This window comes from Rhincodon typus, chromosome 21, assembly GCF_021869965.1.
Source record: "Rhincodon typus isolate 14 chromosome 21, sRhiTyp1.1, whole genome shotgun sequence".
NCBI lineage: Eukaryota > Metazoa > Chordata > Chondrichthyes > Orectolobiformes > Rhincodontidae > Rhincodon > Rhincodon typus.
Genome location: NC_063352.1, coordinates 47830322 through 47851184, shown reverse-complemented (window position 1 = coordinate 47851184; position 20863 = coordinate 47830322).

The following is a 20863-nucleotide window of genomic DNA, read 5'->3' as shown; positions in this document are numbered from 1 at the left end:
TCATGAGTCATTGTCCAATCACAGGGCCAGCGGCTCGAGTGCTTCATCAGCATTTGTCCTGCCCCTGGTTCAGGACCGTCACCCAATCACAGACTGCCTCATGGAGGCTACATCATTGGAGATGGCGTCCTCACTCGTGGTGAGGGTGATCCACCAATGCCAACAGTGATGTAAAACTGCCCCTAATTGGGGCTTTAGCCATTTAAAGTGCACACCTGCCCTTAAGCAGCAAGTGATGTGCTTTGCAGGCTGTCCCATGGGAATGTTTCCAGTGATGGGATTGTGTTGGTGGAGACAACTCGACACAGCTCCCCTCCTCTCTCAGCACTCCCTCGACCTCCCTTCATGTTATTGTGGAAAATTCAGCCCGAACCCACAGTGTGACGTAGTTGATAACAGACAACTGAACGACAGATGCAAATATATCATATAGGCAGAATCAAAAGAAGAAATAGACTTAATGAATCGAAGGACAGAAGTCATTGCGACTTAGCTGACAGGTATTGAAAGAATGAAATCGGCTAAAGAAATGATTTATTTCATTAAAAGATGTTTAGAGTATAAATGGTGCAAGGAATTTCTCTGGCTACATAGAATTTTGGTGTGGCCTCAGTTGAAACATCAGGGTAATTTCCCAGATCTATGCACCTACCGTGGAGTCATGATCACTGGGAGCCCATTTTCTTAAGATCAGGAAAACAAAACGGTTTTTGTCACCTACCCATCTCATATCAGAGTGTGAGCTCTTGTTGGAATACAGAATTACGTTCAACATTGAGCTCCTCACCTGAGGAGAGAGAAAATGCAACAACAATGTGCAATAACCTGTCCTTCCCTCTATGATAAGGTTAGAAGTGGGATGTTCGCCGATGATTGTACAATGTTCACCTTTAGACTCCTCAGATGCTGAACTAGTCCATGTCTAAATGCAACAAGATCCGAAAAACATCCAGGCCTGGGCTGACAAGCAGCAAATAACACTCATGCCATACAATTGCCAAACAATGACCATGTTCAACAATAGAGAATCTAACCACCATCCCATGACATCCAATGATATCACCATCACTAAATCCCCCGTTATCAATACCCTCGGGGATGCCATTGACTAGAAACTGAACTGGATGAGCCATATAAACAACTGTGGCTGCAGGAGCAGGTCAGACACTACGAATCCTGCATTGGGGAAACTCACCTCCTGACACCCCAAAGCCTGGCCAACAGTGACAAGGCACAAGTCAGGAATGAAATGGAATACTCCCCACCTGCCTGGATCAGTTCAGAACAACATTCAAGAAGCTTAACAAAATCAAGGACACACAAGCCCATTTGATTGATACCAAATCCACAAATATTCATTCCCTTCACAAAAGTTGATAACTATCTAATCACAAAAGATAATAACTTATGGACTGAACAGTGGCTCATTGGTTAGCTCTGCTGCCTCACAGTGCCAGGGACCCCGGTTTGATTTCACCCTTGGGTGGGTGAACAGTGCTGAGTTTACACATTGGCCCCATCTCTACACGGATTTCCTCCAGGTGCTCCAGTTTCCTCTCACGGTCCAAAGATGTGCAGGTTAGGTGGGTTGGCCATGGCAAAAAAATGCAGGGTTAGGGTAGGGGTGAGTCTGGGTAGGATGCTCTTTGAAAGTTCAGTGTGGACTCAATGTACCGAATGGCCTGTTTCCACACTGTAGGGAATCTATGATTTTTAACCTGTTTGGACATGTCATCATACACCTGCAGGGCAAGTGGGACTTGAACTTGGGCTTTCTGGAACAGAGGCCAGGGCATTACCATTATGTCACAAATCCCTCAGACTGTTTGATGTTCTACCAACTGAGCAACCCGATTCCCATATGAAAACATACGTATATCCAATTGAAAGTGTAAAACACTTCCTTACAAAGCACTGGTAATTATTGAATTTTACAAAGTGCTTTACAGCCAATTCAGTATTTCTGAAATGCTTGTCTTTTTTTTAATTTAAGATACCTTGCTTACAGTAACTCCAGTGAAGAACAACATAATAGCAACCAGATGGTCAGTTACATTTTTCCATGAAAATGCAAATTGAGAAAAAAGACATCTTTTTCACACAAGAGTATGAGAACACATAATATATATATTTTTTCAATAGAACATCAATGGGTACTTTATTGTGATGTTTAAAAATGAGATTGCTTTTTAAGTCAGGATATATTTCAAATTTTCCAATGAGAGTTATCTGCTTTGTAGGATTTTGTCAGTACGATCACAAATTCCAACCTCTCCCAATTTACTTTTATTCAGTGCACAATGTTATGGAGAGGATGGTTAGTCGAAATAAACTCCCTGACACTCATTTTAATAGCAACAAGTAACAATTTGTTTATCCAATTCTAACAGTGATCAAATTAACAGAACTACTAACAAACCAAACAATTCCCCCCAATTACTAATTATTCCCAAATAAAACAAAATTCTAATGGTATGCTGTTCCAATAAATACAAGTCCCACTTATATAAACCAAAGAAAAATATTAAGTTAAATCTTTCTCTCAAAACTACTGTCAGGATGCGTCTTCCAGAATGTTCTGTGCCTTTTCTATTCTTCTTCAGTCAGAAATTCTTTTTTCATCGAATCCTTGAGTCAGGAATACTAGCTAAAAGTGCTGTGGTACCTTTTAGACAGTGCTTAATCAGAGACCTTAAAGATTTGTGTGAGAGCCAGAGTTTTACTCTTCTGATGGCAGTTCGCTCTCAGCCCGATTTTCAAAAACCCTCTTCTTATACACCCATGATGACCTGTCAACTTTCTTATAATAGGATTGGCCCTAGGTTGTCAACACCATCAGATTTAAAGTCAAATGGTTTTCAGTCTCTAACTGCCTCGTTTAAATTAATTGGCTGGTATTCAAGCTGGTTGCCTTAATATCAAAATAACCCCAGGTTTCCAACCACACAGCCAATTGATACATATATTTCAATTTCAGAACTGTCTGTGCATCTGTAGCTGCTTGCAGACATTTTCTTTTATCTCCAAGCTTAGAAAAACACATCACCTCTTAAAGAGACCATGTACTCCACAAAGTGATGGAGGCTGGTACAATTACAACATTTAAAAAGGTGAGAGAGGTACAAAGATGGGAAGATGTGAGATGGAATTGCAGATGTTATGGGCTAGGTAGCTGAGTATGGCCATCTAGGGTGAAGTGATTAATATTGGGATATAAAAAAAGGCCAGCATTGCAGGAATGCAGAGATAGAGAAGGTTTGGGAAGAGGTTACAGTGATCAGGAGCACAAGTCCACAGATAGATTTGGAAGCACAGAATAATATGTGAATAGTCTAGGCATTGGCAGACGGATAAAGGAGCAAATGTTATGTAACAACCAAATACATGCCATGATCTTGTAAATGACAGGTAATGTTCTAATTTCAAAAGCACTTGATTATTGGAAATGATTAAATCTGTTGTAGGCCCCTTAAGTGGTGATTAGTGCCTGGGTACTAGCTGTTGTGACCCTGGTGTGCAACAAGTAGCTGTGGGATCGAGGGGAGGCAGGAAGTCGCATGTGAGGAGCTTGCAAAGCATCATTATAAATAAGTGCATCAATCTTGACCTGCTGTGAAATCCCAACTATCCAAACAAGGTACCATGCAAATGCAAAAAGTACAGTTTAATATTAAGGATTTGATGAGATGTTCAGAGAGAATATGAGATATAAATTGATTTCTGTTAAAACCCTGTAATGAAGAATTGAATTTGTGGGTAAGCGCAGAGGGATTTATGTAAAATTGTCTCAGAATTATTCTGCCCCATGTCTCGGCAATCACATTTAGTTGATAACCTTTAGATCACAAGAACAATTGTATTCATATGGAATAACCCTGCATAAATTGCTCCCACATGGACAGATTAGTCTGGTGCGTAGAATAATCACACTCATGTGAGTCACTTAACAGGCTTCAAAGCAACTCCCAGCCTTTAACTACCCAGAATATTTTTCATGTTAGACAGCTCCCTTGGACATCTTTAATTCTAAGCAGAACATTCTGCAATGTTGTTTAATGGAATAATTAGTCCTGGTGCATAGTAAACTGAGCCGCTAGGTTACAGTAAAAAGCAAAGCATTTTGTTCTGTGATTGAAGGGACCTCTACAGGACATACAGATTACACATGAACAGAGCAGGAACCAATGTTCTTGTGCAGTGATTTGCTTCTCCTGTTGAAGAGAGTCTAAACTCACTTGGCAAGGGAATGGATACTATGAGAGAGGGAAGGTAAGGTGCTAAAGTGAACTGGGAGAGACAGATAGAAATAGGCATTTCCAGGGATCAGAATAAAAGTGAATGCAATTATGTGTAAATTAGAGTTTCTGTGCATATATATAAACACACAGGGTGTGGTAAATGAAGTTGGTGAGCCACAGGTGCAGATACCCACATGGGAGTGGGAAGCATTGGCAAAAATGGTCACAACTGGGTACAAAATATTCCTGGTTCTAAGGTGTTCCACACGAATGACATGATGGGATGTGGGAAAACACATCAGTCATGATCACATTGAATGGGGAGCAAGCTCAGCGGGCTGAATGGCCTAATCCTGCTTCTGTGTTCCTACGCACCAAGACAGAGAGAGAAAGAAAAGAGGTGAGATGGCAGTATAAAGTGGAATATGGCAGTGCTGAAGCAAGACAATACCCTATGGGCATTAAGGGCATCCATTTGGATAGAGTTAAAATTTCGTTACCAGACGTATTCCATATGAAGCTGGCTAGTGGTAAAGATTAGAGGAACAAATTTGCAAGGAAATTACATAGAGGTGCAAAAACCTATACAGTAGTTACAATGGGAGCGTAAATTATCTTAACATTGACTGGGATAGTTATGGAGTAAATGGCTGAGAGGTGGAAGAGTTTCCAAAATGCGTATGCATTGGAGTTTAGAAGCACGAGAGGTGTTCTTATTGAAACATACAAGATTCTTAGGGTACTTGACAGGGTAGGTGTAGAGAGGTTGTTTCTCCTTGTGGGAGAATCCAGGACCAGAGGGCATCATATCACAATAAGGAATCACCCATTTAAGACAGAGAATAGGAACAATTTCTTCTCTCAGAGGGGAGCGAATTTATAGAATTTTTTTTTTACCACAGAGGGCTGTCAAGGCTGGATCATTAAGTATATTCAAGACTGAGATAGATTTTTAATCAGTAAGGGAATTGAGGGTTCTGGGGACAGGAAGGCGGAGCTGAGGACTATCGAATTAGCCATGACTTTATTAAATGGCAGAGCAGAGTTGATGGGCTGAATAGACGATTGCTCCTACATCTTATGGCCTTAATCTGAAGGGGATGACAAAGCAGAGAGACTTTGGAATATGTACGCACAAATTATTGAAGGTGGAATGAGAAACTTATTAATGAGAGAACAGGATCCTGAGCTTTAACCTGTTAGGCAGACAGTACAAAGGCAACAAATTCAAGCTGCATCTTCAGAAGGCGCTGCTTAGGCTCCAAATGGCATATGGTGTCCATTATTTTTTGTAGGAGGGTCATGAGGGGTTTTAGAGAAGGGAGCAGAAAAGATTTACAAGAATGTTCCCAGGGATGAGGGTCTTCAGTTCAGTGGATAGTTTGCAGGTCAGACTGTTCTCTGTGGAGGATCTGGGGCCGAGAGGAGATTTGATCAAGGTTTTCAAAATCGTGAGGCATCTGGATGGCAGGGACAGTGAAAAACTGTTCCGAGTGGAAGAGAAGAGTCAGTGATCGTGGTGGCATAATGTAATATCACTGGACGAGTAATCAAGAATTTAATGTTCTGAGGACATGGGTTCAAATCCCACCGTTGCAGATGATGAAATTTGAATTCAGTTATAAATAAAACAGCTAGTGTAACAGTTACCACATCACCACTGCCAATTGTCAGTAAAAGCAGTGGCTCAGTGGTTGGCACTGCTGCCTCACAGCGCCAGGGACCCAGGTTTGATTCCACCCTCGGACAACTGTCTGTGTGGAGTTTGCCAATTCTCCCCGTGTCTGTGTGGGTTTCCTCCCACTGTCCAAAGATCTGCAGGTTAGGTGGATTGGCCGTGGGAAATGCAGGGTGGTTCTGGGTAGGATGCTCTTCAGAGGTCAGTGTGGACTCGGTGGGCCAAATAGCCTGCTTCCACACTGTAAAGATTCTATGAAACCCATCTGGCTCACTGATATCCCTGAGGCTAGGAAGATCTGCTGTCCTTACCCAGTCTGGCTTATGTGGGTGACTCATAAATGCCCTCTGGGCAGTTATGAATGAGCAATAAATACTGGTGGCCAGTGACACCCATATCTCATGAATGGCTATAAGATAAAGCTTTAGGACACCAGATTTAAGTGAGTGGCAGGGCCCAGAATGCAAGATCTGGGCCTCTGTTGGAAGTAGGGTCCATTGTTGCTTACAAACAGAGTTGGAATTGGATAAACATCTGAAGTACAATGAATACAGGGCTACAATGGGAGGGTGGCGTAGTGGAAGTGGCTGAGCACAGGTACCCCTCCATCTGTCAACACCCTTTGTGCTCTATTATGGACTGTATATTCCCCCGCATTGAATTAAAGGGACGGAATAAGTGAGGTGAAAGTATGAGGCATGGCTTCTAATGCTAGAGGAAAGGTAGTGAGAAAGTCCTGGGTGGGCATCACAGTGGGCATACAAGGCTTAGTGATGGGGAAGGTTGAGGAGAGTACAAGAGTAGGTGAGGGAGATGTTTCAGGCAGCAGCAGTAAAAGTGACAGAGCATGGGTCAACTTGTGAATTGGGTGCAGTATCACGGATAGACTGAGTGTGACGTTGTAGAGAGAAGAGTGTGGCATCTATCCTGACAGTGAGGAGAAGGTCATTGGCCAATCTGCATCATTGTAGGCACTTCTTCCAAGCTGCGGAGATGGCGAACTCAGACCGGGCTGCTAGGGTCTGGTCTTGTGCCAACATCTGGTGACCCTCCTTTGCAGCACCCCATACACCATCACCTTCAGGTTCCCGTTGGAGAATCGTGGCGCCCTTTGCCACTTCTCTGACCTCCTTGCTGTTTGTCTGTCACTGGCCATCTGCAGAATGCCACTGCTTGTCTGGGTGCACAGTGACCTTTTAAAGATGGTGTGGGTGCAAGGAATGCTGGCCATTGGACAGATTCCCAAAGAGAGTGGTGAGTTGTCCCAAGATTGGCGTGTGGCAGGAGGGGGTGGTAATCACATGAGAGACACACCACAACAACAAGTTTGATATGAATGAGGCGGGTTTGGTAAGATATAATGAGAAAACTTGCTAGACCTTGCGGAGAGAAATCCTTCCAAAACCTCAGTGCAATTCAGACTTAGTGAAAAAAAAATAAGTTTTAGCTGTATCTTACAACTTTAATTAGCTATGACAATTGAGCTAATCTTAGGAGCTAATGTATGCATAAAACACTACATTACATAAAACCTGCTCACGTCAACTCTGGGCTTGAATGTGTTTAAGTATGTATGGATTTTGTAAATTAAAGTCATTGCCAATTTATTATTCATACAGTGATTAGAATTGGACATGTGCACTTTGTAACTGAATTATACAACTGGTGTGCGAATTTCAAAATGACAAAAGTAATAACTGAGGCACAATCATTTTCGGTTACAGAAGGAATACAGACTGAAATACATTGGGAAACATTTAAGACACAAACAGCATGGAAAGAATAAAGAAATCTGCATTCCATTCCGATGAACATTTCAAAATGCTTTGGTCTGGATTTTCTGACGAGTACAATCTCACACACTTTACTCTCCCCAACCCCCCCCCCCCCCCCCCCCCCCCCCCTCCCCCCCCAACCCCCGAACCCGGCCTTTATTTTGTTTCTAAAGAAGGGAGCTCTACATTCCTGAGAGGAGATTCTGACTAGAAATGGAAGACTTATTCCTGTTGGTGGAAGGATCAAGAACCAGAGAACAGCGGTTGGTAAAATAAACTGTTATCATAGTGAGTGCTCAAGATGTGAAAAGTGCTGCCTGAGAGACAGCTCGGAAATACAGAGCTGTACTTCCATTCAGATAGTTCTTTCATAGGGAAGAACTATTGGAGGAAGGCTAACCACAGCTGCTTTTCACAGCAGTCAGCTGTTGTACTCGGATATTTTAAAGGTCCTGACAGTCACTTTGACAGCTGCTGTAAATATGTAAGATAAGAATGAGGTTAGGGTGCTGGAAAACTGGGTGACAGATGGTAAGAGGAAGTAGGGTGCTAACTAAGTAAGGGGACAGGTGGGTCATGTACCAGTCACAGAGGGTGCCAATTGGAAAGGTGCCAGCTTGGGAGGGTGCTTGGTAAGTAGAATGCTAGGTGGGTAGACTCCCTACAGTCTAACTTTTCCACAGTAACTATTTGATTCAGTTTCATCAAAATCCTCCAGAGTCTTTGATTTAAATGTGAAAGGGTTCCAGGGGTAGAGGGCCTGCCCAGTAGAAAGTTTAGCTTCCCAGGCAATTCCTTCAGGATGCATTATATTGGAATTTACACAGAGTCCCCATGCGTAACTCCCATCTACACTGGAATAATAGCTGTCTGGCCATCAGAAAATCCAGGCTAATATAAAATCACAGAATCACAGAATGGTTACAGTATTGAAGGGGAACAATCAGCCCATTAGCATCATAATTTCATACAGAATGGAAACAGAGCCTTTGGCTCAACTCATCCATTCTGACCAGGTTTCCCAAACTAAACTAGTCCCACTTGCCTGCGTTTGACCCATATCCCTGTGAACCGTTCCTATTCGTGTACCTCTCCAAATGTCTTTTAAATGTTGTAACTGTACCTGCATCTACCACTTCCTGTCAGTTCATTCCACATATGAACCACCATCTGGCTGAAAACGTTGCCCCTGAAGTCCCTTTTAAATCTTTTCCCCTGACCGTAAAATTATGCCCTCTATTTTCGAACTCTTTGATCCTAAGGAAAAGACCATTGCTATTCACCCTATCCATGTCCCTCATGATTTTATAAACCTTTTTAAGGTGACCCCTCAACATCCTATGCTCCAGGGGAAAAAAAAACCCAGCCTATCCAGCCTCTTCTTATAACTCAAACCCTCCAGTCCCGGTAACATCCTTGTAAATTTTTTGTGCACCCTTTCCAATTTAATAATATCCTTCTATAGCAGGGCAACCAGAGCTGTACACATTACTCTAAAAGAAGTCTCACCGATGTGCTGTACAGTTGCAACATATCTTCCCAATTCCTATACTCAATAGTCTGAGCAATGAAGGCAAGTGTGTGAAATGCTTTCTTCACCGCACTGTCTACCTGTGACGCCATTGGCTCTCCAAAGGAGCAATTCACCTTTTGCCACTCCACTGCCTTCTTCCCATGGCACTGGATGTTCTTCATCTTCAGAACAACTATTCAATTCCTTATTGACATCTCAACAGAAGCTGTCTCCAGCAGTCTCTCAGGAAGGGCATTCCAGATCTTAAACACTCACTACAATAAACAGCCATTGTTTATTTGACCAATCTGTGGTTCTCGATTCTCCCAACAACATGAATAATTTTTCCCTATCTACTCTGTCTGGACTCATTGGTATTTAGTGTACCTCTTTCAAATATCCTCCCAGCCTTCTTTCTCCAAGGAAGCCAGTCCCAGCTTCTCCAATCTAACAACTGAAGTCACTCATCATAAGAACCACTCCTGTGAATTATTTTCTGTACCCAATCTTATGTCTTCAGGTCCTTCCTCCAATGTAATGTCAGAACTGGATACAACACTCCAGCAAAGATTGAACCAGTGTTTTGTACAGGTCCAATATAATTTTCTCACCTTTATACTCTATGGCCTTATTATTAAAACCTGGGATAATGTATGCTTTATTAACCCTTCCCTCAGCCTGTCCAGCCACTGCCCATAATTTATGCACACTTCTACTCAGGTCACTCTGCTCCTGTAAGCCTGTTAAAATTGTCCATTTTGTTTTATTTTCTGTCTCTGTGATCTTCCGAGCAAACTAAATCACTTCACACTTCACCACATTAAATTGCATCTACTATTTATTTGCCAATTTCATTAATCAGTCTAAGTATTTTTGAAATCCAGCATTTTCTTCCTCCAAGTCCATAATGTTTCCAAGTTTTGTATAATTGGCAAGCTTTGATATTATGGCCTAGGGCACGACGTCAGGAATAGCAGGGGCCCAAATACCAAACTGGGAAATTTGCTGTTAAACCATCCTCCAGTCTGAGGCTTACTTTTGAAATAAAAACTGCTGTTGTTATTGATGCAATGTGTAAAATTGAATGGAAACGTTACAATGATAGGAGAGATAATGGAGATGCAAACTCCTGACAGGATCCAGTAGATATCCATTGGAAAGTGATGACAGGACATGATTGTTTGAGTGGTGAGTGGTACTTTTATCATTTTGGGATCAGTCAGGAGAAATAATGGTCTCTTTGTTACTCCTGATTTTTTTATTCATTTATATTTTTGCAGGATGTGAGCAATGCTGGCCAGCACAACATTTGTTGACTGTATTTAGTTGTCCTTGAGAAGATGTTGGTGGGCTGCCTTCTTGAACCGCCACAGTCCACATGGTTAGGATGGGAATTCCAGGATTTTGACCGAGCGACAGCGAAGGAATGGCGATATATTTCCAAGTCAAGGTGCTGAGTGGCTTGGAAGGGAACTTGCAGGTGGTGGCATCCCAATGTACCTGCTGGCCTTGTCCTTCTAGATGGAAGTGGTCGTGGGTTTGGAAGGTGCTGTTGAAGGAGCCTCGGTGAGTTACTGAATTGCAACTCATAGTTTGCACACACTGCTGCTACTGCACATCAGTGGTAAAGGAAAGAATGACTAAGGTGGCAAATATTACCCAGCAATATCAAAATAGAGAGCCAAAATGCAAATAGCTTGGTGGGGTGTTGTGATAATATTAATGGACTAGTCATAACAAGCCAGGCTAATGCTCTGAGCTACCATGGCAGTCGGTGGAATTTAAACTCAAAGCACAAAAGTTCTGCAGTTAAAACTCATCTCAGTAATGGCTGCCATGAAGCTATCATTCATTATTGGGAAAAACCCATCTGGTTCACTAATGGCCTTTAGGGAAGGAAACTGCCATCCTTACCTGGTCTGGCCTACATGTGACTCCAGACCCACAGCAATGTGGTTGACTCTTGACTGCCCTCTTAGATGGCCGAGCAGGTCATTCAGTTCAAACGCTCTTACGGATGGATAACAAATACCTTGTCAGCGAGCCCCACATCCCATAAAGGAATTTCTTGTAAATCCAAAAACATACTTGGATCCACACACACTCGGAGGACACCCAGAACTACCTCACCATTTCCTCTCCGAGTCCTATATCCCCCAACACCTTTTCTAAAATGCCTGTCTTAGGACTGAAATGAGGAGAAATTTCTGCACTCAGAAAGTGGCGATGTTGTAAAATTACCTGCCACTGAAATCCGAAACATTAAATGTTTTCGAGGAGACAGTAAGAACTGCCGATGCTGGAGTCAGAGATAACACAGTGTGGAGCTAGAGGAACACAGCACCCTCCTTCTCATCCCCACCTCCTTGACCTGACACAACCTGTCCATCTTCTCTCCCACCTATCCGCCCCTCCCACCTCACTGACCAATCCCCACCACTCCCTATCTGCACTCACCTATCACCATCCTACCTACCTTCCCCAGGCCCACCCCTCTTCTCTATTCATTTCAGAACTCCCTTCCCCCTCCTCCATTTCTGAAGGAGAGTCCCGAACTGAAACGGTAACTTTCCTGCTCCTCTGATGCTGCCTGGCCTAAATGTTTTCAAAGAGTTAAATATAGTTTTTTTTAAAATTCGTTCACAGGATATGGGTGTCACTAGCTGGGCCAGCATTCATTGCTAATCCCTAACTGCCCTCAAGAGTCAACCACATTGCTGTGGGTCAGGAGTCACATGTAGACCAGACCAGGTAAGGATGGCAGATTTCCTTCTCTAAAGGACATTAGTGAATCAGATGGGGGTTTTCTGACAATCAGCAATGATTTCACAATCCTCATTAAACTCTTAATTCCAGACTTTTATTGAATTCAAATTTCACCATCTACCATGGTGGGATTTGAAGCCAGGTCTCCAGAGTATTACTTGGTTTTCTGGATGAATACTCCATAGATATTACCACTAGGTCATTGCTTTCTCCCAATCCTTTTAGGGCTAAAGGGATCAATGGGTATGGGGAGAAAGCACAAACAAGGGACTGAGTTGGTCGATCAGCCGTGATCTTGTTGAATGGCAGAGCAAGCTCAAAGGACTGAATGGCCTACTCCTGCTTTCATTTTTAATGTTTCTATGTCTCACTACTTGACTGAAATCCATAACCAGGCACTTAGAAACTTCCAATTAAATAACATTGCTGTTACAAATTCTGCTTCCGAGCCACCACCTCCATCCCTCTCCTTGCCAACAATCTGAGATTGAATTCACAATCTTGGTGTCGCATTTCATCTTGAGTTTAACTTCTGGCTGCAAGTCCTCTGCCATCGCCAAGAGCCACAGTTCCACATCCTTAACAACTTCCTGACTCTGCCATTGTTTCAGCTCATCTGCTGCTGCATCAGTTGCTGATGCTGCCTTATCACGATCAGTGTGTTCACTTTAATTATTAGAGATAACATTGCCATTCTGTTTGATGGTCTTTATTTGGATTTCGAAACAAGAGTGAAAAAATTATTTCTTCTCTCATTACTGCTACAAAACACTGAGTATATGTACACGATTATGAGAGACTTGACCTAGCGTCGCTTCATGTTCCAACATAGTTTTACTGTAAATGTGGCTGAAATACATTTGCAAGGAAACAAAATTGAAAGAAAAGGAGCTCCCCCTGGAGTGGTCAACTACAGTTTAACATCGCACAGCAACTATTGATAAATAATGTTGGTACTGTAATGGCATAGCAACTTTAAACTTAAAATATAAGGACACATTCCAAACCTTTACTAATTCGTGGGTTCAGAGTTTCGGTCGACAATGTGAATTTGGAAATGTATTATTCAAAGCTGGCCTTTTCAATCTGTAAACAGAGAAAGGTTACCGAAGCTTGTAACTTTGTCTGGGTTTGCAATGTTCCCAAATACCGTCCTAATTGAAGAGGCCAAGTTCTCAAAGCTAGAAACCATATGCTGTTAGTAGGAGCTCTGAATGTTTTACATTAATGTCATTCTTCAGGCTTTCTTAACAAAGACATAACAACATGCAAATGTGTGGAAGACATATTTGACACAGCCATAACAATATTTGGGTGACATTTGCAACTGTGAAGCATAAAGCTGATTTGCTCACTTTGCTGTGGAAATCCCTCAAATCTGAACCCTAGTGATGGTACACCCTGCAGCGAAGACATTGCACTTCCTGTTTGTTTTTTGTTCTCTTGAACCATTTATAAGTAACCTGCAATGAGATGGATACAAAATGCCTGAGTGTTATATATTAACCTGTTTGGTTCCTTCTCTGTCTTTTTTCTTGCCCTTTGCATCTTCTCATTTACCCTTTACATCTTGCTTCCTATCTGGTATATGTAATGACTTACAGCTGTTCTCATGGCAAATATCTCATTGGTGGACATGGGACCGCTTCTGTTGACTAATCCTTCTAAGAGATGACAGATTACATATGGACAAGGAGATCCATTTCTGGAGAAGAGTCAACAGGGTTAACTGTTTCTCTCTCTCAGATGCTGCCAAATCTGCTGAATTTCCACAGAATTTTCTCTTTATATTTCAGATTTCCAGCATCCAAAGTATTTTGCTTTATACTATTCACTATCTGACATTCCAAATGATATTCTCTCTTTATTTCAAAATGGAAAAGTTCAGTTTTCCCAGTCTTATCTCAATATTCAGTGCTGTGATGTTAGGGATTAGTCTTATGAAGCTATCATTCAATGTCACTTTAAAACCCATCCGGATCAATTAATATCCTTCAGGGAAGGAAATCTACCATCCTTACATGGTCTGGCCTACATGTCACTCCAGATCCATAGCAATGTGGTTGACTGTTGACTAACTTCTGAAATGGCTGAGCAAGTCACTCAGTTCAAGGGCAATTAGGGATGGACAAAAAATGCTGACATTGTCAACACACACATCCCATGAAAGATATTTTTAATAATTCCTAAAATCTTGTAGATCACAGCAATTCAACTGAGACTGCAGTCTTATTAACAACATCCCCAACTAACCATTTTTATACATTGAGACCAGCCTTCAATTCAGAGCTAACAATGGGTTGTGTGTAATAGCAGACCATGTGATAACAAGGCCTGGTGTGTAGGAGTTGAGATAAGGACATGGAAGAAAGTGCCTCAAGCCCTAAAATTGTTGAACTCGATATTGAGTCCACACTACCCATTGTTAGCCACTAATTGTCCTGATTAATAGCTATTCATTCTCCCAGGCTGATCGTTATCCACTCCTTTGTCTGTCCAACTCTTCTTCACTCTCTTTGGGCTTTGTCTCCGTGTATTGTTTCCTCCTTAACCCCTCACTCTATCTTCTGCATGAAAACCAACCTTTTCCTAGCTACCATCAGCTCGGAGAAAGGGCCACTGGACCTGAAACATTGACTCTGGTTTCTCTGCACAAATGCTGCCAGACCTGCTGAGCTTTACCAGCAATTTCTGTTTTTGCACCCATTCTTATGATTCTTGCTACCTTGGGTTCGAAAACATCTTCATGGTCACTGGCTTTAATCAGCAACATAACTTCCCTTCTCTCCTGAATTTTGCCCTTTCCGTCGTAAATCTCTCCTTCAGTAGTGCCCTTGGATCCTGCCAGTGAGCAGAGTCCAACAATCACTACTGTACCCTGCAATACTTGCCTTTTACTGCAAGTTGACTGATACTCCCTTAGCCTGTCACTGAACTCTCGCTGTAACAAAAACGTAAACGTAGACATTCTGAAATAGAAAATAATAAAAATCTTCAGCGGACCTGGAAGAATGTGTGGTGAAAGACACAGCGTTTCTGGTCAATAACCCTTCTTTTTGAAAGGGTTGTTTGTTGGCCAGTGGGAATGGAAGGGTCAAGGTTCAGGGAAGGTCGGAGGTAGTGAGACACTGTGGATATTCAGTATCCAGTCAGTACACAAAACAAACAACAACAGTGCTTCATTTGTCAGGAATGTAATGACCATGTTAAGGTTAGACCTGAGAGAATGGAGTGGAGAGCATTCAGTGGGAGATAGGTTGGACCAAATGAAGGGAGCAGAGATAAAAGAGATTTTAAAAAGAACAGAAATTGATGGCGAAACTGGGCAGGTGTGGCAGCAGCTGTGGAACAAAAAACAGACTTAACACTGAGTCCAGCAACTCTTCATCAGACCCTTTAGCAGATTGAGATGACTATATCACACCAGCCATTCTCAATAAAATTAATTGCGAGAAGGTAAGGGGACGGGTAAGTGGAGAATTCTGACTAAGGGAGAAAGGGTCCACTGAACTAAATAGGAATGTGGCCAAAGAACTGGGAATGGAGATTTTATTTTGTGTTTTAAGCCAGCACTACTACCTGTACATTGAGATACCAGTCTCGAGGCTGTGGGTGCGTGCACAAACATTGTCCCTCAGGTTATCTGCTCTTTATCTCTGTATAAGTCGCTTCAATTCTTATACAGTCGTACAGTTATATGGCATGGAAACAGGCTCTTTGGCCCAACTCGTCCGTACTGACCAGATTTCCTAAACTGAACTAGTCCCATTTACAAAGAACAAAGAAAATTACAGCACAGGAACAGGTCCTTCGGCCCTCCAAGCCTGCGCCGATCCAGATCCTCTATCTAAACCTGTTACCTATTTTCCAAGGATCTGTATCCCTCTGCTCCCTGCCCATTCATGTATCTGTCTAGATACATCTTAAATGACACTATCGTGCCCGCCTCTACCACCTCCGCTGGCAACGCGTTCCAGGCACCCACCACCCTCTGTGTAAAGAACTTTCCACGCATATCTCCCTTAAACTTTTCCCCTCTCACCTTGAAATCATGACCCCTAGTAATTGAGTCCCCCACTCTGGGAAAAAGCTTCTTGCTATCCACCCTGTCTCTGCCTCTCATGATTTTGTAGACCTCAATCAAGTCCCCCCTCAACCTCCGTCTTTCTAATGTAAATAATCCTAATCTACTCAACCTCTCTTCATAGCTAGCGCCCTCCATACCAGGCAACATCCTGGTGAACCTCCTCTGCACCCTCTCCAAAGCATCCACATCCTTTTGGTAATGTGGCGACCAGAACTATACACAGTATTCCAAATGTGGTCGAACCAAAGTCCTATACAACTGCAACATGACCTGCCAACTCTTATACTCAGTACCCTGTCCGATGAATGAAAGCATGCCTTCTTGACCACTTTACCTTTACCTGCATTTCACATGTGTCCCACTAAACCCTTCCTATCCATGTATTTGCCCCACTTCTACCACTTCCTCTGCGTTCCATACACACACTACTCTCTGTGTGAAGAAGTTGCTCCTCGGGTCCCTTTTAAATCTTTCCCTCTCACCTTAAACCTATGCCGTCTCATTTGGGACCCTCTACCTGAGGAAAAGGTCTTGGCTATTTACCTTATTTATGTCCCTCACGATTTTATAAACCTCTATAAGGTCATCCTTCAGCCTCTTACACTCCAGGGAAAAAAGGTCACAGTCTATCCAACTTCTCCTGATAACTCAAACCTTCCAGTGTCACTAACATCCATGTAAATCTTTTTTTTTCTGTTTAATATCATCATCCTTCTAGCAGAGTGACCAGAATTGGATGCAATACTCCAAATGTGGCCTTACCAATGTCTTGTACAGCTATAACATGATGTCCCAACTCCTGTACTCAATATTCTGACCAATGAAGACAAAGCATGCCATATGCCTTCTTCACCACCCTGTCCACAGTAACATTTGTTTATTTCGATCAATGCATAATGGATTATCAAATACAGCTGTCTAGTGTAGCATCTAAGACCTCACTCTTCTCATGTCTCCTCACTTACTGCTGTCAGAAATATGTGATCAATTAGACATCATGGCTTATATGAATGTCATTATATCACATCTGACTCCAAGTTCCTCCCTACTTTGTCTACATTACTCCAGTAATTGACTTCTATTTACTTATGTCGAGTTTGTAATCATTAACAATAATATTATTAGCATTATCACTGTTACACCATAATCACCACTCCCTATCTTCACTCAAGCTCCACCACAAAATCTAATTCTCACAGTTCAAGCATATTTGTTTTATTTATGCCTTATCTTGAAGAGAATTTACTTTTAAGCACTCAACAGGTTGTGTGTATACAATGCTGTGACTATGCCTGCAGTTAGTCTGCAACGAGTTTGTACACAGCTTACATAGAAATTACAGATTTGCTTTAATGTTGATTTTATAACTTGGAATTTTTCAATTAATCAGTTTTAAATAACCTGACCGACAGTGTTGATCAATCCTAATGAGCAATTAAGTATTATTTCATCCTAATTAACATGACATAGTGGTAGCAGTGGGATGCACAAAAGTCTTTGTTACAGCTTGAAGTTGCTCCTTATGCACATTCTGTGTCAGCACACAGCTCTTTGTAGCTGCATCAAAGACAAAAAGTGGTGAACACATGTTCCACACTGTTAATCTTGCGGAAACTATCAATTTCATCACATCAGCTGAAATGTTTCCAAAAATTCAAATGCTCTGTCCTCCGAAAACTGGTGACTATTCATAAAATCCGAAAGAACTACGGATGCTGTAAATCAGGAACAAAAACAGAAGTTGTTGGAAAAGCTCAGCAGGTCTGGATGCATATGTGAAGGAAAAATCAGAGATAACGTTTCAGAACCCTGAGGAAGGGTCACCAGACCCGAAACGTTAACTCCGATTTTTTTCTTCACAGACGCTGCCAGACCTGCTGAGCTTTTCCAGCAGCTTCTGTTTTTGTTGGTGATTTTGGTGACTATTCATTATTGGTTGGGATTGACACAAGAGCAAGTGCCAATATACTACCCCATGACATGGGAAGGCTTGATGGATCCTACGAATGTAAAACTTTAAACTTATGATTGTTCACCAATTCCGTGTAAAAGGTTAGCAGTTGACAGTAATGGCTCACTAACCAATTAAGCTCAGAATCAAAGTTCGCAGTCCTCAAGCCAAATCTTGGGAACGTGCATCATGGAAGAATGATGAAAACTCTATTTCCCCTGAATTTGTGAACTCAATGACTTGAGGGGAAGTGGCAAATGTAAAAGGAAAGATGTAAAAAGTTGTTTCCAAGTGAAGCTTCTCACTCTCAAACTTGAAAGCTAAATTGTTATGCTTGAGGCCAAAAATGGCCAAGCCTATAATCAAATCAGAGTCCTATTGACTGTCTGCCTACTGTGCAATTTCCTTTCAAAATGGTGGTACAGTAAGACGCTCCAGTCAAAGCTCCTCTGCTCACCAGCTCCTATTCCTTTTCCTTTCTTTTTTTCCCTTCCCTGCAACAGTTTTTCTTTACCTGCCTCCCCCCTCCCCCCAACTATTTAAACTACCCTACTTGGACAATGGAGGTGAGATGAGTCGCAGCTGGAGGCCAGAGCAGCAGTGAAGCAAGCACAGGCCGAGTCGCGATCCAGTCCTGGAGCAACAGTAGAAAGAGTCCTGGTCAGAGGCCAGAGCGTACAGACAGCGTGGCCTTGTGTTCTAAAGCCCAGTCGGCACGGAGTCATGTTGGAAAAGATCTATAGGGACTATATCTTGAGTACTTTGTAGACACTTTTTATTCTCACTCTGGACTTTTAAACTCTGTATTCCATGCTAATCAATTTTTCACTATTTCAATTCTGTGACAACACTTACAGTATTTGTACCTAGGTACCATGTACCTAGGATGGCGCCGAGGGGCAACATTACAAACTTTTCACTGCACTCATTCAAGTGCCCATGATGATAAAGACTATTCTGTGCTATTCTGTAAACAAAAATTTCTGTAGACACTGAGCTGCTCTGACAGCATCTCTGAAGACAAAGGAAGTGTTAACATTTTGAGTTCAGTGATTCTTTCCTGGGAATCTTTGGAAATAGGCAAAAGTAGTGCAACACTATTCCTCCCCTAAACCTTCACCTATGCACTACCACTGTTATGGATTCATAGGAGATTCATAGAATCCCTAAGGGTTGGAAGCAGGCCATTTGGTCCATCGGGTCCACACCGACACTCTGAACATCCTCCCACCCAGGCCCATCCCTCTACCCTATTCCTGTAACGCTGCATTTCCTCTGGCTAATCCGTTTTGCCTGCACATCCCTGGACACTTTGGGCAATTTGGCATGACCAATACACCTAATCTGCACATCTGTGGATGCCTGTAGTGGCACAAGCTGTCTGTAAAGAAAAATGCAGTTGATGCTTTTAGTTGACAAATTGGACCACAGGCAAGAAGATAAACAAGAAGAGTATAAATAATTACAGCCATGCCTCACAGCAGTAATTTTGATCTTTGGCAAGACTCTTTTCTCGGTAAAAAAAGACTGTCAAAGTTATTTGGCTTTGATATGGCAGTAGATCAATCCAAAACCTGAATAAATCAAAAATTTCATCAAATGGTTTGGCCAACAGGTTATGCCATCCTTTACACAATCTTGCTGCTGGCAATTCATGTGGGAATTTCTGGAGATTTTGACCAGCAGGAAAATATAAAACAACATGAAATAACCGGACAAAACCTCCAAACTTCATTCAGACATAAAAATGAAAATCTGAGCCAATCAAACCATGCACATTCTCTGGCATATTCGAAAAGAGCACTGCGTTCAGTTCTGGTCTTCCTGCAATGGGAAAGATGTTGTGAAACTTGAAAGGGTTCAGAAAAGATTTACAAGGATGTTGCCAGGGTTGCAAGGTTTGAGCTATAGGGAAAGACTGAATAGGTTGGGGCTATTTTCCCTGGAGTGGAGGCTGAGGGATGACCTTGTGGAAGTTTATAAAATTATGAGAGACATGGAAAGAGTGAATAACCAAGATCTTTTCCACAGGGTGAGGGAGTCCAAAACTAGAGGACACAGGTCTAAGGTGAGACAGGAAAGTTTTAAAAGGGACCTGAGGGGCAACTTTTTCACACAGAGGGTGGTGTGTGTATGATATGAGCTGCCAGAGGAAGTGGTAGAGGCTGGTACAATTACAACATTTAAAAGGCACCTGGATGGGTATATGAATAGGAAGGGTTTAGAGGGATATGGGCCAAATGCTGGCATATGGGACTGGATTAATTTAGGATATCTGGTCGGCATGGACGAGTTGGACCAAAGGTTCTGTTTCCGTGCTGTACATCACTGTGACTCCTAGAGAGGAGAAATTTTATTAATGCTCACGAAGGTGGCCTTGGTGCCTATTCAGAAGGTCTCTTTGTACATTCTCTGGTCTATGGCATGGTAGCTTGTGCAATGCTAATGTGCAACAAGGCTTTTGACAGAGGTTTCACTAAATCACCTCAAAAAAACAAGAACTGGAAAGGAGAAGGTGGTAGAAAATGTGGAAAATAAAATTATGCATATTAACAATTAGATGGAAAAATAAGTGACTAGCTGTGTGCAACTGCCCAGCTACCTTATTTTTGAGCTGAACAGGGCCTGAAAATTCAATCTGTGACCCTTTTGTTTTGAGTAACATGCCCTTTACCAGCTGAGATAGGTAGGGAGCTGAATGCAATCTCTTTAAAACCACTTTATTAAAAGCTTTTATTAAATCTGAAGAGTGTGCCTATTCTGACATTGGAGGCAGGCTGTCAGTTAAAAATGGAGTCATTGTAGTTTTAATCAGGTGTCTTTATTGAGCGCTTTCGCCTGTGAAGATAAATTAT